General features: G+C 38.5%; 1 long non-coding RNA gene across 1 annotated transcript; it reads right to left on the bottom strand.

Annotated features, from left to right (window-relative positions):
- Positions 1–10,921: 10,921 nt before the first annotated feature.
- LOC113018720 (uncharacterized) lies at positions 10,922–11,374 on the bottom strand. Its single transcript, XR_003271849.1, has 2 exons — positions 11,088–11,374; positions 10,922–10,990 (listed from the first exon to the last, which is right to left on the bottom strand). It is a non-coding gene; the product is annotated as an uncharacterized LOC113018720 (long non-coding RNA).
- Positions 11,375–15,163: the final 3,789 nt, after the last annotated feature.

Genomic DNA, 15,163 nt, shown 5'->3' with positions numbered 1-15,163 from the left:
CTTATGAGTGTTTTCTAACTCACTCTCTTGATTGAAAGTCAGTTACAATGTAACTTCAACGTAAAGTTTTTAAGTTTTAATAAGATTGAACAAAAACAAGGATGTGTGTGTTTTGATGTTTTAAATGCAGTAAAATTAAGTTTATTTAACGATGAGGTGTCTAAATTTGTTATGTACATCCTGACAATGCTAGACTTCTTTTGTTGTGTGAGCGCGTGTCCAAGTGTATACATTTGTGAAATAATGCACATATCTGTTGTTTATATATATTTTTTGTATTAGAGCATATTTTTCTATTCATCTGTCCTGTAGTGCTAAATCACAAAAGTCACCTCAAAGAGCTACAATAATACAGAGAGAAGCCCAACAATCAGATGACCCCCTCTGGGTTTCCTGACTTTGTTTTACATCTGAGTAACTGGGAAAAAAAAAAAACAGAATAAAAATATTTATTATGTTATGATTGTTGTTACACTGACAGACAACATAAAAACCTTCTCAGGTGTTTACATTTAAGACAGACTGGATTTCATCATATTGTGCGCATGTGGTCAGAGACAGTTGTAAAGCTGTTTGTAGATTATGAACAAATTCAGGTAAGAAAATATTGCTGAATTACAGATTCTTGCAAAGGCATTAATGTCATGGGATGTAAAGGCATTAGGGGAGCATCTAGTGGAGTTCGAATATAACTGTAGTCTGTTTTTGCTCCACTTGGAAGAAGTGAAACTAAGATTCAAACATGAGCGATGAAGAAACGATTTCACATAAAGAACAAACAGGAAATGTAACACTGTCAGTTCAATTTATTCACAAATCGACTACAATACAAATTCAAACATGATCACGAATATGATGCAGTTCTTTGTGAAATAATGATTTGTGAGTAATTTGTGAATGTGGACTATATATGAAATATATACAAAAGACATCATCATACTACCCTAAATGACTCAAACATCTTAAGAATACCTTAAAGATAACACGAATCCAGTGACATCTGAAGAGTGACATGTAACACCCCCCCCCAAAAAAATACCAAAACAACATTATGCATTACACGGGCATTATGAAGGATGTTACATTTAAACAACTTCAGCTACCTTGGACCATGATACAGCTAAATATAACTCTTTTTGTAACGTCTGCAATCTCCTAAAATGAGCAGGACACATATTACACCATGTAATTATCACAATGATTCACATTCAGGACAATTTCTGAATTTTAAAAAATAAACCAACATATTTGGAAACTTTTTTCATAAAACCATAAATTTGCCTCTTGGAAGTCACAAAGTCATCAAACCTTCCAAAATATTGCAGATTTTACCCTCTTGATAAAACTACTATTTATCTGCATACATACATTGTCAACATTTTTCTAGTTTCTGTTTGAGTTAAATACAACTACTTTTTTTATTATTATTTTTTAATTTTTGCAAACAATAACTTATTAAATGTATAATATGTTGGAGATTATCTAGTTTTCATGAGACAAAACAGATTTGTATTATTAGCAAACATTACTTTATATAAAATACTAGAGGAGTAAATAAAATCATTAACATATAGAAGGAAGAAAACTGGGCCTAATATTGATATGTGGTGCTTTTATTTAATATTTGCTATTAACAGGCTAAATACAGGTACTATCTCTGCAATAATCCTATACTTCTGTTGTTAATAAAGCACTAAGAAAAAGTCTTGAGACCCCCCTAATTTATCTATATCTTGCTTCCAAACAGCCAGATTATCTTGTTGTTGTTTTTTCTTGCTTTTGTTTGTTAGTTTTTGTTAGTTTTAGGGTTTTTTTTAAGTGGTCTTTTGCACAGCACTGGAGTTAACTAACAATTCCACTGAAGAATAAACTTTTTTCAGCTGCAGCATTCTATGAAATAAATATTCTCCCTGGTGTTTTGTTTTTGCCACATTTCATTGCATTTCAGCTTTATACGTTTTGGACCTTTGAGAATCTCGAGTTCGTAATAACTGAGCTGCCAGTGGCTCAGTGAGGCAGAAAAGCATCAACCAACCTGTTTTATGTGCACATGTAATCAAGTGCTGAAAATATTATTTGTAATAATGAATCAAACGCTCAAGTTCATATCAAAAGCATTTTTACAAAAACAATCATGTTTAATCCTGCATTTTACACTTCAATTATAATGTCAGTGCTGCTGTTTTATCCATTTGATGATATGCTTTAAATACACATATCCCATAAAAACACTCATTAGACAGCATACACACTGATTTTGACCTTCTGTGTCTATTTATACTTGAACATCAACCTCATCTGCCTCTTCTTTACAATAGCAACAACAACAAATAAATAATAAGACGTTGGTCAGAGTGGTGCTCCAAAATGCAAAAAGGTAGAGTGTCTGGTTGCAGTATCTGTAGTCTGTAATCTGAAGTTGTTTATAATTGCTGTAGATCACTGCATTACCTGCAGAAATATGAGAGAGATCTCAGAAAATGAATGATTTTGGTGCAATATCAATTAAAGAAACAGTTGAATAGAATGTGTTATATATTTCTATTCTTCGGGCACTTGAGAGGAGAACAAACACAAGCTTTGCGATGAATCCAGTCGTTTTTAGCTTTCATTATTTCTATTTTCCTTATCTGTTTTTTTTTGGTGCAGCACCTAACTTCATCCACAGCTAGAAACAAGCGGTTTAAGCTCCTCCTTTAATCCCATCAGTACTTGAATTAGTATGATATTTTTGCTTAATTAGTCCTTTATTTTGCCAAGTTAAAGTCTCCTTGATGTTAAAAATGTCCATTCCCAGAGTACACTGGTCAGGTTTAGGTTTAGGATCTGAACTTATCACTTGGTTACTTGAATAATTCCTATATTAACTATACGTATAGTTTTGCTTTTGGATTTCGTTCTCTGTCATACTCGTTGCTTGCTTAATGTGGTATTTTCTGCTGTGCAGGCGTCATGTTATTTTGCAAGAGCTGCCTGCTGTGGTCAGAAATTGAGTAAAACCCTTAAAGCTTACCAGCAATGTACCAGCAAATGAAGAAGAGGGTAGTCACGGACCAACAAAACTCGTTACATGACCCGTACATACACCATGCAAAGAAGGCAAAGATGGGTCCACAAAGATAAATAGGGATGAAGGGAATTCCTGGACAGTCCTTGAAGTACTCCCCACCTTTTAGGCACAAAGACAAAGTATCACCAGAACTGCTTGCACGTCACCTGTTTGATGACTATCTTATTATAAACCTCTGGCTTTTCTCCTGAACTCTTTATTTGATCTAGTCTACACTGGTGTGGTGTATTGTTGGGGACACAGTGAAGGGCTCGCTCATGGAGTCACAGTTTTCTTAATTCAACTGTTAAGCTTTTACAACTTCTGCTTTCTTGAGTGATCAGATCCTAACAAAAAGTGTGGAGCAAACAATCAATATGTGTCAATATGTGTCTTACTGATGCTGAGAGGTAGTCTCAGATGTTATGTATCTAATTTGTTTGGAATTCAGGCTGCAGAGGACAAAAACACCTTCAGCACCATCATTAGTTAAAGTGCAGGAGCATAAAGGGAAACTATGGTATTCTTACAACTATGCATGTCATTTTCTATTGTCTGGTCCTGTTATCTCTGTATGTGAAGCAACTAATCTGTTAATAATATCATAAAAATAACACATGCTACATGCACTGGTAATATATATTCAGATAAATTCAGTCTGAATGTGCTGCTTCTCTCACTTACCAACTATCACTTGAGCAAAGACTGTGACGAATAAAAGCACTAAGATGCAAACTGAAGGGAGACAGAATAGATTTTTAACATCACAAATGAGACGGCTCAACAGCTGCAGATGTGCTGCACAGGACTCTCTTACCTAACGATGCTGTTTGTTTTGCCATTGTGCCAACTTTCACCAGCACAGATCCAGACAGTCCAGTTGTTTTTATTTGTCAGGAAAATGAAAAGATCAGCCTGCCAGAGAAGAGAAGCGTTTACTATCCATACAGTCTTGCATAATGAGCAACCACCTAATCCCCCCCACAGAAAATAAAATCAGGTGTTACCTTTCTGCTGTGTAAGACACTCAGTTTATGTAAATGTTAGTAATGTGCCACAAAAAACATAAAAAAATAAAAAATAAAAAATAAATAAAATTCCCATAAAGGACAATGATAAAGTGGCTCCTCTCATTTGTACTGGCAGGAAGTCTACCACAAAACAAACAACAAATTTGTTTGAACATTTTTGCTCTTTTCTTTTTTTAAAAAGTAACATTTAGTTAATGCAGGCTCCAGCCCCTCTGGATTGGATAAGGTGAAGAGAATTAATGGACAGAAGTTATTGCCTATTAAACATAAATGCAAGTATAAAAGAGTACAATACAGGATGCGTCATGAAGAACTCAACAAATCCATCAGTGGGACGATATGACACACAAGACTGAGTATCATGTACTGATAAGCATGTAGAGATATTCTTAACTGGCATTAAAAGTACTCACAAGTACAAAAGTAGCATAAAAATTGTTATACCTTCATTCTCTTTATAAGGAAACGTGTTTACCTGGAGGTGCACTGAAAAAAGATGTGAAGATGTACCAAGGAAGAAGCCTGCGCCACCAAAACAACAATGCTGGAGGATTAGTGATGAAACAGAAAGTTATGTCCTCAGGAAGCCACGTACTTGCAAGCGCTTCCTCTGGGGTTTAACTGCAGTTGGCATCTGTTTACAATGCATTACTGCTAATATTTCATTAGTCTATCACAGTTTTCTCTGATTTATTTTATAGAAAAAAACCTAAATAACAGTTTCCTCGTCTCCACTGAGCCCCCACTCATAAATAAAATTGCTAAAACTGCCACCCCAGCCTTCACTTTGCAAGCCTCTACAGTGGGGCAAAAAAGTATTTAGTCAGCCACCGATTGTGCAAGTTCCCCCACCTAAAATGATGACAGAGGTCAGTAATTTGCACCAGAGGTACACTTCAACTGTGAGAGACAGAATGTGAAAAAAAAATCCATGAATCCACATGGTAGGATTTGTAAAGAATTTATTCGTAAATTAGGGTGGAAAATAAGTATTTGGTCAATAACAAAAATACAACTCAATACTTTGTAACATAACCTTTGTTGGCAATAACAGAGGTCAAACGTTTACTATAGGTCTTTACCAGGTTTGCACACACAGTAGCTGGTATTTTGGCCCATTCCTCCATGCAGATCTTCTCGAGAGCAGTGATGTTTTGGGGCTGTCGCCGAGAAACACGGACTTTCAACTCCCGCCACAGATTTTCTATGGGGTTGAGGTCTGGAGACTGGCTAGGCCACTCCAGGACTTTCAAATGCTTCTTACGGAGCCACTCCTTTGTTGCCCGGGCGGTGTGTTTTGGATCATTGTCATGTTGGAAGACCCAGCCTCGTTTCATCTTCAAAGTTCTCACTGATGGAAGGAGGTTTTGGCTCAAAATCTCACGATACATGGCCCCATTCATTCTGTCCTTAACACGGACCAGTCGTCCTGTCCCCTTGGCAGAAAAACAGCCCCATAGCATGATGTTTCCACCCCCATGCTTCACAGTAGGTATGGTGTTCTTGGGATGCAACTCAGTATTCTTCTTCCTCCAAACACGACGAGTTGAGTTTATACCAAAAAGTTCTACTTTGGTTTCATCTGACCACATGACATTCTCCCAATCCTCTGCTGTATCATCCATGTGCTCTCTGGCAAACTTCAGACGGGCCTGGACATGCACTGGCTTCAGCAGCGGAACACGTCTGGCACTGCGGGATTTGATTCCCTGCCGTTGTAGTGTGTTACTGATGGTGACCTTTGTTACTTTGGTCCCAGCTCTCTGCAGGTCATTCACCAGGTCCCCCCGTGTGGTTCTGGGATCTTTGCTCACCGTTCTCATGATCATTTTGACCCCACGGGATGAGATCTTGCATGGAGCCCCAGATCGAGGGAGATTATCAGTGGTCTTGTATGTCTTCCATTTTCTGATGATTGCTCCCACAGTTGATTTTTTCACACCAAGCTGCTTGCCTATTGTAGATTCACTCTTCCCAGTCTGGTGCAGGTCTACAATACTTTTCCTGGTGTCCTTTGAAAGCTCTTTGGTCTTGGCCATGGCGGCGTTTGGAGTCTGACTGTTTGAGGCTGTGGACAGGTGTCTTTTATACAGATGAGTTCAAACAGGTGCCATTCATACAGGTAACGAGTGGGGGACAGAAAAGCTTCTTACAGAAGACGTTACAGGTCTGTGAGAGCCAGAGATTTTCCTTGTTTGAGGTGACCAAATACTTATTTTCCACCCTAATTTACGAATAAATTCTTTACAAATCCTACCATGTGAATTCATGGAGTTTTTTTTCACATTCTGTCTCTCACAGTTGAAGTGTACCTCTGGTGCAAATTACTGACCTCTGTCATCATTTTAGGTGGGGGAACTTGCACAATCGGTGGCTGACTAAATACTTTTTTGCCCCACTGTATGCTTCCTGAGTGAAATCATCAGTCTCCACTGTTTCTCTTTTGTGACACCAATAACATTGGCAATTTAAAGGTTTTCCCATAATGAAAGGTGTATTCTACATACCAAACAGAACTACATTGTATATGAACCAACCTGTTTAAAAGGGTTTGAACGAGTGTAATTGTAAAACACTTAATTTTATTACTTTCCCTAAACTGGCTAGGCAGATAAATGGTTAGTTTATCATCATTCATTAGATTTTTTTTAATCATGATATATAATAGGCTCTTATTCAGTGGTTTCAATGGTCCAGATTAGTCAGTTGTCAGTGGCAGTTGACTATTCACAGACACTAACCCTTTTCAATTCAATTTTATTTAGGTAGCGCCAAATCACAAGCGCTTTATATTGCGAGGTAAAGACCCAACAATAGCACAAAAAGGAAACAAGTGACCCACTATGAGCAAGTGCTTTGGCGACAGTGGGAAGGAAAAACTCCCCTTTAACAGGAAGAAACCTCCAACAAAACCAGGCTCAGGGAGGGGCGGGGCCATCTGCTGTGACCGGCTGGGTTAAGGGGAGAAAGACTGGACAAACACAGGGTGTGGAAGTGAGCCAAGCAGGAGAAGTAATAACTAATAATTTAAAACAGAATGGTGTATAGAGGTGTATACTTCAATTCTTACCCATAGTCGTCTTGCACAGAAACAGATATTTGAATAAATAAGCTTTGATATTGAGACAGTGCCAGATTGCAAATTTTAAACATCAGATACACTAAAAATATCTTTACTGTCCATTGTGCGATTGGGTCTAATGCTTTTTTGCACAGATAACTACCGTTTAGCGTGTAGGTCCAGAATTTCTGCTTTTCAGATAAAATCGATTAGCCACACAAAGCTTCCCACTCTTGTCTTTCGTTTTTATTTCTGACATGACAAAATACGGCAGGTCTTTTATTTCAAATGTCAAGATTCATGATCCATAACTTACAGCGATAAACCTCTGACAGACTTTAATGATGTGATTACATTTTGAACAGTGAAATACAGAGAAGTGTTGGTTTCCACAGAAAACAAACCTACACTTTACAGAATTATAAAGTATGAAAAACTACATTACACAGGATTTTTTTTTGGTATTCGTTTATTCCCTGATTGATACCATTACCAAAGTGACTTTTTCCATTTCATCATTTACACGCAATAACCCAAATTTGTGGCTCATCATGTAACAGCACATCTACAGATTCAGATGTATCAGCTGAATCCTGACACTGATGCTGGGCGTTTATCAGCAAATAGGATGGCAGTAAACGATGTCATCTGTATCTGTAGCGTCACTAAAAGAGTTTAATGACGAGCTGAGATCCTTGTGAGAAAAACCTTCCTCACATTTATAATATAGATGTGTTTTCCTGGGACAAACATGGAAACAAATAGGAAAGTAAAAATAATTTTGCTGTTGGAATCAGCTCTCGCATAAATTCTTAAACACCAATGATCTTCTTGATTTCAGAATAAAATTCCTGTAAACAGTAGCTGCTGCAGAGGTATAGAAAATGATCATCTTTCAACACAAGATGCGCGGTCAAATCACACACTTACAACATATTCGTAAACATATCTGCATCAGCAGCATATTCATTGTGTGCGTCCAGTACCGTCATCGTTTCTGAACGTCTTTACACGTCGTCATCGGGATCGGCACGGCCACACAGACAGAAGCAGAGGAGGACCAAGAAGCCGCACACGAAAAACAAACCGATCAGGATGTAAACCAGAGTGGTGGTCCAGAAGGCAAACAGGTACAGGGTCTTGTTGCAGTAGGTGCTCACATCTGTTGTGTTTTTGGTGTAGTTGGGCTGATAAATAGAGTAGATCCATACATTACCTAAAAAAAAAAAAAAGAAAAAAGAAAAAAACAAATGAAGTGAAGAATGAATAATAATTGTTTGATCTCTCTGCACATAAGCTGGACTTTAGTGTTTGGAGGCCTGACAGCTGACAGGATGTGCAAAGCAGCACTTGAAGCCTCACTGAGCTTAGACAACTATTCTAATTATCTTAATTCATGTTACATGTACCTCTCAGGGGTTTGTGTGTAGTAATCCATTAAAACAGCCATATATTGCCACCTAGTGGCCCTTGCATGTTACAACATTCTCATTCTCACCCTTCAAAAATATCTGGTTTTAGTAATCCAGTTTTTTCCTTCTCTGGATTATGTGCATCTAATCCATCTTACTTTTATCCTGGTTGTTCAAAACAGAACTTATAGGCTCACTCTGATCTAAGTACAGACTTTCAAACATGATCAAATTCAGATTACCAGCATTTTCATTAGGATGCTGGGGGTGCTATAAAAAAAAAAAAAAAAAAAAAAAAAAAATTAAAACAAAATTAGAAAGATTCCCAATTAACTGCCTGCAGTTTGTTAACGCCCTATGACAAATGGAATATCTGTTCAGAACGCACCCTGCCTCTCGACCAATGGTAGCTTGGATAGGTTCCAGCGCCCCTGCGAGCCTGATAAAATTTGATTGAAGTTTGATAATAAACAGCTATTTTGGGAATATTTAATTAGCAAGAAATTCGCTATTTTATCCACAACCAAGTTTACCTCACCTACTTTATCATGACTCAGAAGCACTGTACTGCATGACCTAAATAACTGCACTACCACAAAAGCCACAATTAAGACAGATACAGTCAGCTACTGCTGGTGATGTTAGCTAGCAAAAGAGACAATTGAAAAGATGATTGAAAACATCAGCTGACACATTTTCTGCACTTTTTGGCTCTGACAGAAAGCAGCAAACACTGAGAGCCTATGGATAGATTTAAGTCTTTAATGAGTTAAGGTTTATCTACTGTGATCACCTTTAACATTCTTAATTCATAACCTTTTTTAAAATAATGTCTTGTCTTGATCTTATTAGACCTTCCAGATTACTTCTGAAAACTAGGCCCAGTTTCCCAGACATGGATTAATCCAAGTCTTACACCACCATCATTTTCTAACATACCTTTACTAAATTTACTTCCTTTATCCCTTCTTGTGAGGCGTTTGGATGCCCCTACCCAGGCAATACCAGTACTTGAGGGCGATAAGGCCATCGGGAAGTGTGAGACAATGAGGAAGCTGAGGAGCATTTTCTCAGAGACTTTGCACAACCTTAAGTATTTTTAGAACCAGAGCAGTCACGTCGCAGCAGTCACGTCGCAGCAGTCACGTCGCAGCAGTCACGTCGCAGCAGTCACGTCGCAGCAGTCACGTCGCAGCAGTCACGTCGCAGCAGTCACGTCGCAGCAGTCACGTCGCAGCAGTCACGTCGCAGGTTTAAGAAACTTCTCCATTCGCTAAACTTTTAAGAACTGGAAGCTACATCCATCATTCATATACAGATTGTGATCTGCTCTTCACTCTGCCAAGAATAATGGCTATTGATCTTCTGACCAATGAGAAAAGAGAGCATATTGATCAATCAACACTCAACCCTAAAGGCTACAGTCCTAATTTACATCCATGTTTTCGAGCTTGTACTCCTCGTTTTCGTAGCGGCTAGCTTCTTTCACGCAGTGCTAGCGTGGGATATCAGTTTTAATGATTAGACAGGGAATCCTGCACCCCGAGTACATAAGACTCAGTGTCTGCTATGATAAATCTAAGAGACACAATGAAGGCAGAGCACTTAACACAACACCATATATTTTTTGCTGGCTTTTTAATACATTCAGTTTGGTGTTAGGAGAGTCATGGAGCTGAAACTAATGTGGTCTATAATAGAAACATTCTGCTATAAAAGCTGCATGAAGCACACTGTAAACATTGCCTGTTCTGTTTGCGGTGCTGAGAGCCGTTAATGTTTAATCTCTTCGGTGTGAATTTATGCTGGTGGTTTGTCCGATGACCATGATTGTATTTACACAATTTTAACAGGCAGCCAACCAGAAACAGGTCACTTCCTTGACTTTTTAACTCACCAGCAATAAACCAGCAGAAGAGAAAGACAGATGTCAAGGAGTTCCAGGTTGTGCAGATTGTGCTCAGAGGGTTGGAGGTGCCTTCTTCGGGCTCCCTGGCGCAGGGCAAGCAGGAGAGCAACGACAGAATCAGGCCAAAGACTCCCACCACTATCAGATAGATGGGGATGAAGTGCTCACGCGGACACTCATGAAGGTATATTGTCCCTGGTGGACACAAGGAGGATGATTCAAAAAAAGAACAATCTGAGCTGCCTGGAAAACTTTAATACTTGTGAACACTCAGTCAAGTAAGTAAGTATGGAGCTCACCAATTGCAATCTGAGCAATGGGCATGCCGCACAAAATCACCTTTGAAATCGCTGCAAGAAAAATAAAACACTGAACTCATTTTCTTCACATGATATTTACAGAAATGAAGCTATGACACCAGTTATCACTCCCTCCAGTTAATACACGACACCACGGTTCTTCATTCACAGATGGATTTATTCTTCTGTCACACTTCTCCTCAGAAACACCATAAAATCCACCGTCAAACTGTTATTACATAAAAGTACAGAATGACCAACATAAATATTACAAATAAACATTTAAACCCAAGTTAACAAATACACGATAAACAAAGTTAACGTACCTCGCTGGCTGCACGTAACCGTGAGGGAATGAGTCCGCTTCAGGAACAAAACTTAACAAAAATAATTCCCAATTTCTTCTTCTTTGCAGCTTTCTTTTACTTTAAACTGCTTATTTATTCCTTCTTCTGCCTTAGTTAACTTATTAACTTAGCTTCTTGCACATGCCTTTTACTTCCCTTTACGTCACTTAAAAAGGCCTGTGTGCAACACAGAATGAACCTTAGTTCCTACCCCAAAAGGAACAATAAATAAAGAAAATAAATAACATAAATGAACACAATAAATTAAACAAACTGACATAATTTACATTTATGGCAGTTAAACCAGTGTTCCACCAGATTTTACCTAGAGCGGGTGCTGGGGGTTGAGGATGGTTCCGGATGCGTCCCAGAAGGTTACTGTTCGCCATTTTTCCTAATGAGTTTCTTCACCTGCAAAGGAAGATAAAGAGCTGAGCTGGTGAGAGAAAAAAAAATTGTTCAGATTCTTTTAAAGGTCAAAGTGAAGTTGTGCAAAGCGATTTTGAGCAGTCAGAAAAGGCGGTGACAATGAAGCAAACAAAACAAATCTTCTGATTACAATACAAGAAATTTGTATCTTTGTCTGTGAGCTCCTCCTTCGTCTGAGGCTCCTGTGGGCTCCAACCTACAGGTTTGTCAGGTCATCAAGCGGGCTATCAAACATCGAGAAATGTTTGAAAACGACCCAATTTTAGCATATGACCATCCACCACTTCTATTCTTTTTTAATTTTCCCCAATGTGATTAAGTACAGCAGCTTGCAAGCAGCAAACAGACTGGGATTGGATATCAAACTCTGTACTTGTCAGGGTACTACTAAATCAGTCTGCAACAGATGTTTGGTACCATAACATGAGGAGTGGTACCAGGATTAGAGGAAGAAAGAGAGCGTTCCTCTGATGTGTTAAAGAACAACAAACACACAGTATGGTGGCAGCGGTGGTGAACCACAAACCATCTCAATTGAAAGGACTCTCAGAAAAAATTGTCATGGCAACATAGCACATCTAATCTGATGAAACACCAGGTCAGTCACAACATACTGTATATCTAAGACATTAAATTATATCAAATCTGAAAACCAAATTCACTAGCAGAGCGGCAGCTAGCATTAGCATTGGGAGATAATGAGGAAACTTTTAGTGAGACGTTGTTGTTAACAGTAAATCACCCTAACTTTATGTGAGATGGCACGTCTGAAATATTTCTATTTCACGGAGGAGCCATTTTCCACACTGAAGCTCTCTGAGCGCTCAATAAGATGTAACTGATTAAAAAACAAAAAAACAACAAAAAAAACTTAACCCTCTCATTAAACTTCTTGTTGCTAATGCACAACCAAGTCCTGCAGTGGTACTTCTGAGTAAAAAAAAAACAAAACTCATAAAATATGTATGTGGGGTGATCAGGTTGTTAGTTTTTAACTGTTGCAAATTGGCAACGCCTGCCTTGAGAGGGTTAAATGGACACCTCTGAGTCTTGCAAAATTTTACATTCTTGTAATATTTATAGACCGTCAACTGAAACCTCCCAAATATTTCAGTGTCATTGCTAAAAAAAATAATAAAATAAATAAATAAAAGAGCAACTTTTATTAATTGACAAGCTTTAAACAAAAAATGAAATTACTGACCAAAACTCCAATCATCGAATTAGACACAAACATATTTTCATTTCATTGCAAATGAAAGGTGATGGCATCGTGCATTAGTAGCTATGATAACACACTTTATAATTCATGGGCATGCTTCCAGCTATCAAGTGTGTCTCTTCTATAAAGTAGGAGAGACTCAGAAGAGAGAGTCCAAAACAATGAATACTACATTTCCCATACTGCAGCTGGACCCCATCTCTCATCGAACGAATTCCCATCTGTGGTAGGGCCACATGAGCCTAAATTCAATTTACTTTCTTGCAGTTTATGTTGCAGCTCTTAATTATGAGCACAGACAGAAAATGTGATTAAACGCGGTGAACACGGAGTGGATTCAGTCTGTGTGGAAACTGGATCGACTGAACTGCAGTGAAGAAGATAAAGGGGAAGACGGAGAGGTGTGTCTGCATTCACTACAAAGCCAGTTTGACCAATATTACTGGAAGAGCAGAGGAAAGGAAACAGCTCGTGTTCCACATTACAAAAGAGAGAACGCAGACACAATCACGAGCAGGGGAAAAATGTAGAGCATGTGTGATCCTGTTGAACAAACTTTTAACAGCATCCGAGTTGCTTTACGGAGTTCCTATAAAAGTGACGTAATTGCTTTCAACTCCCCCATACGCTTTATAATGTTCCCTATCCAGCACGTTTAACGTTAAACTGCAGCCTCGCCTTAATTTTTTAAGACGATAAGCGTCTCCGCCTGCGTGGGACACAGACACGAAGCGCGTGTCGTCTCTCGAGCCCTCAAACAACAGCAAAAAGTCAACACAAAGACAGAGGGAGGGAAAAATGAGTTTCTGTGTTTAAATAAACGAATGACAGATTCCCTTTTAAATCTCTTACCTTGTGCTCACTCCGAGTTCACCTCCTGCCAGCTGCTCGCGTCTCTGACAGCCTCACCTAGTCAGATGCAAAGCCTCCGCCTCTAGGGAGCGCGCGTACAAACTAAAGCGCTCGCTCACGCGGTCAGCTGATTGTGAAAGAGGCGAGAGGTGACAGGCTCTGACACACATCCGGTTTAATAATGAGAGTTGTTAATGATAAGCTTCAAAATGACTGTGAAACACACTGTGTAAACACTTCAATACTTAAATAAAACAGTTTGAAAAACAATTACTTAATGCAATTTTAAACTGTTGTTCTTTTCATACCACCGGCCTAAAAAATGGCTCCAAAAAGGTTTCTGAATGTTTCATTCCTTTGGACTGTTTTCAGAGATATATTTCAATATTTATTTATTTTTAAATTTCCAGGCTAATATGTTAAACTGGTGTTAAATATTTGAGAAAGTAGGAACGATTGTAACATAAAATGCAAATAAGGCTGAATTACTAAGGGTGTCATTAGGGTGAAATCATCTTTCTGCTCAAAGCAATGGTCGTGGCAGTTTGAGGTCCTTCACTTCTTACAGCAGCTGCTCACACATAGCAGCTGTCCTGATAATCAAATGCTGTCACATGAGAGCAGATAAAAGGAATGGGCCGTTTGTTCTTCTCAAAAGTTTATTGTTTGCATTTAAACAGAGGAGTGGAGCTCTGCGAATATCAGCAATACACGTATATGTGCATTGTTTTTGTAAGCATGGTAATGTGTAGTAATGCTACAAGACAGATTTGAGTCTAATGAGAAGAAATGCTATTAAAAATGATTCACCCTTACGGGTCCCAGTGATGTCACCGGATATTTCATTGCATGCACTCATATATGTACTGATAAAGAAATGAGACATGTTTATGCTTTTAAAAAAAAGATCAAATGATTTAAAAGAAAGGAATGCGAACTGTGAACTTCTGGTTCTCTGTCTGCAGCGGTCTGTAATCCGAACCGCTCAGTCTGACCACTGGAGATAAAAATAGTCGTTAAGTCAGATTTGTTATTGAATTATACGGTGTGTATTTCATACTGCTAATTCTAGCTTTTTACTACAAGTGCTTTTAGTTTCATTTATTTGTGAAAATTATGTATTGTATATGTATATATATATGATATATGTATATTTTAAAAATGTTATATTGTTACATAAAAATCATTTGAGGCCTTCCCCCTGAGACAAGAGTCAGTCTAAGTCTGCTCACCTTCGTTTTGTGGCGTTCCCTCCTCCCTCCTGTACTATAGCGTACTATAGTAAGGGTGTCTGGGTCTTCCCTTAGGAATAGGGCAAGCTGCTCGGTCATTTGGGGGGGCAGAGAATAGAACCGATGCTCCTTCACATGAAAGAAGCCAGTAAGGATGTTCAGGCATCAGCCATGTCCAACTGCAGGGAGATGGCAGGGCAGGACAGAACATGCTGAAGAGATTATGGCTCTTAGCTGACTGACCATTTCAGTGATTTAAGGCAAGTAGGTCTGCTGAGCGATAATAAAATAAAAAGGAGATTTTTTCTATTGACGTGTGA

Source organism: Astatotilapia calliptera, chromosome 3, assembly GCF_900246225.1.
Source record: "Astatotilapia calliptera chromosome 3, fAstCal1.2, whole genome shotgun sequence".
Lineage (NCBI taxonomy): Eukaryota > Metazoa > Chordata > Actinopteri > Cichliformes > Cichlidae > Astatotilapia > Astatotilapia calliptera.
This window is presented reverse-complemented; position numbering and strand designations above follow the sequence as displayed.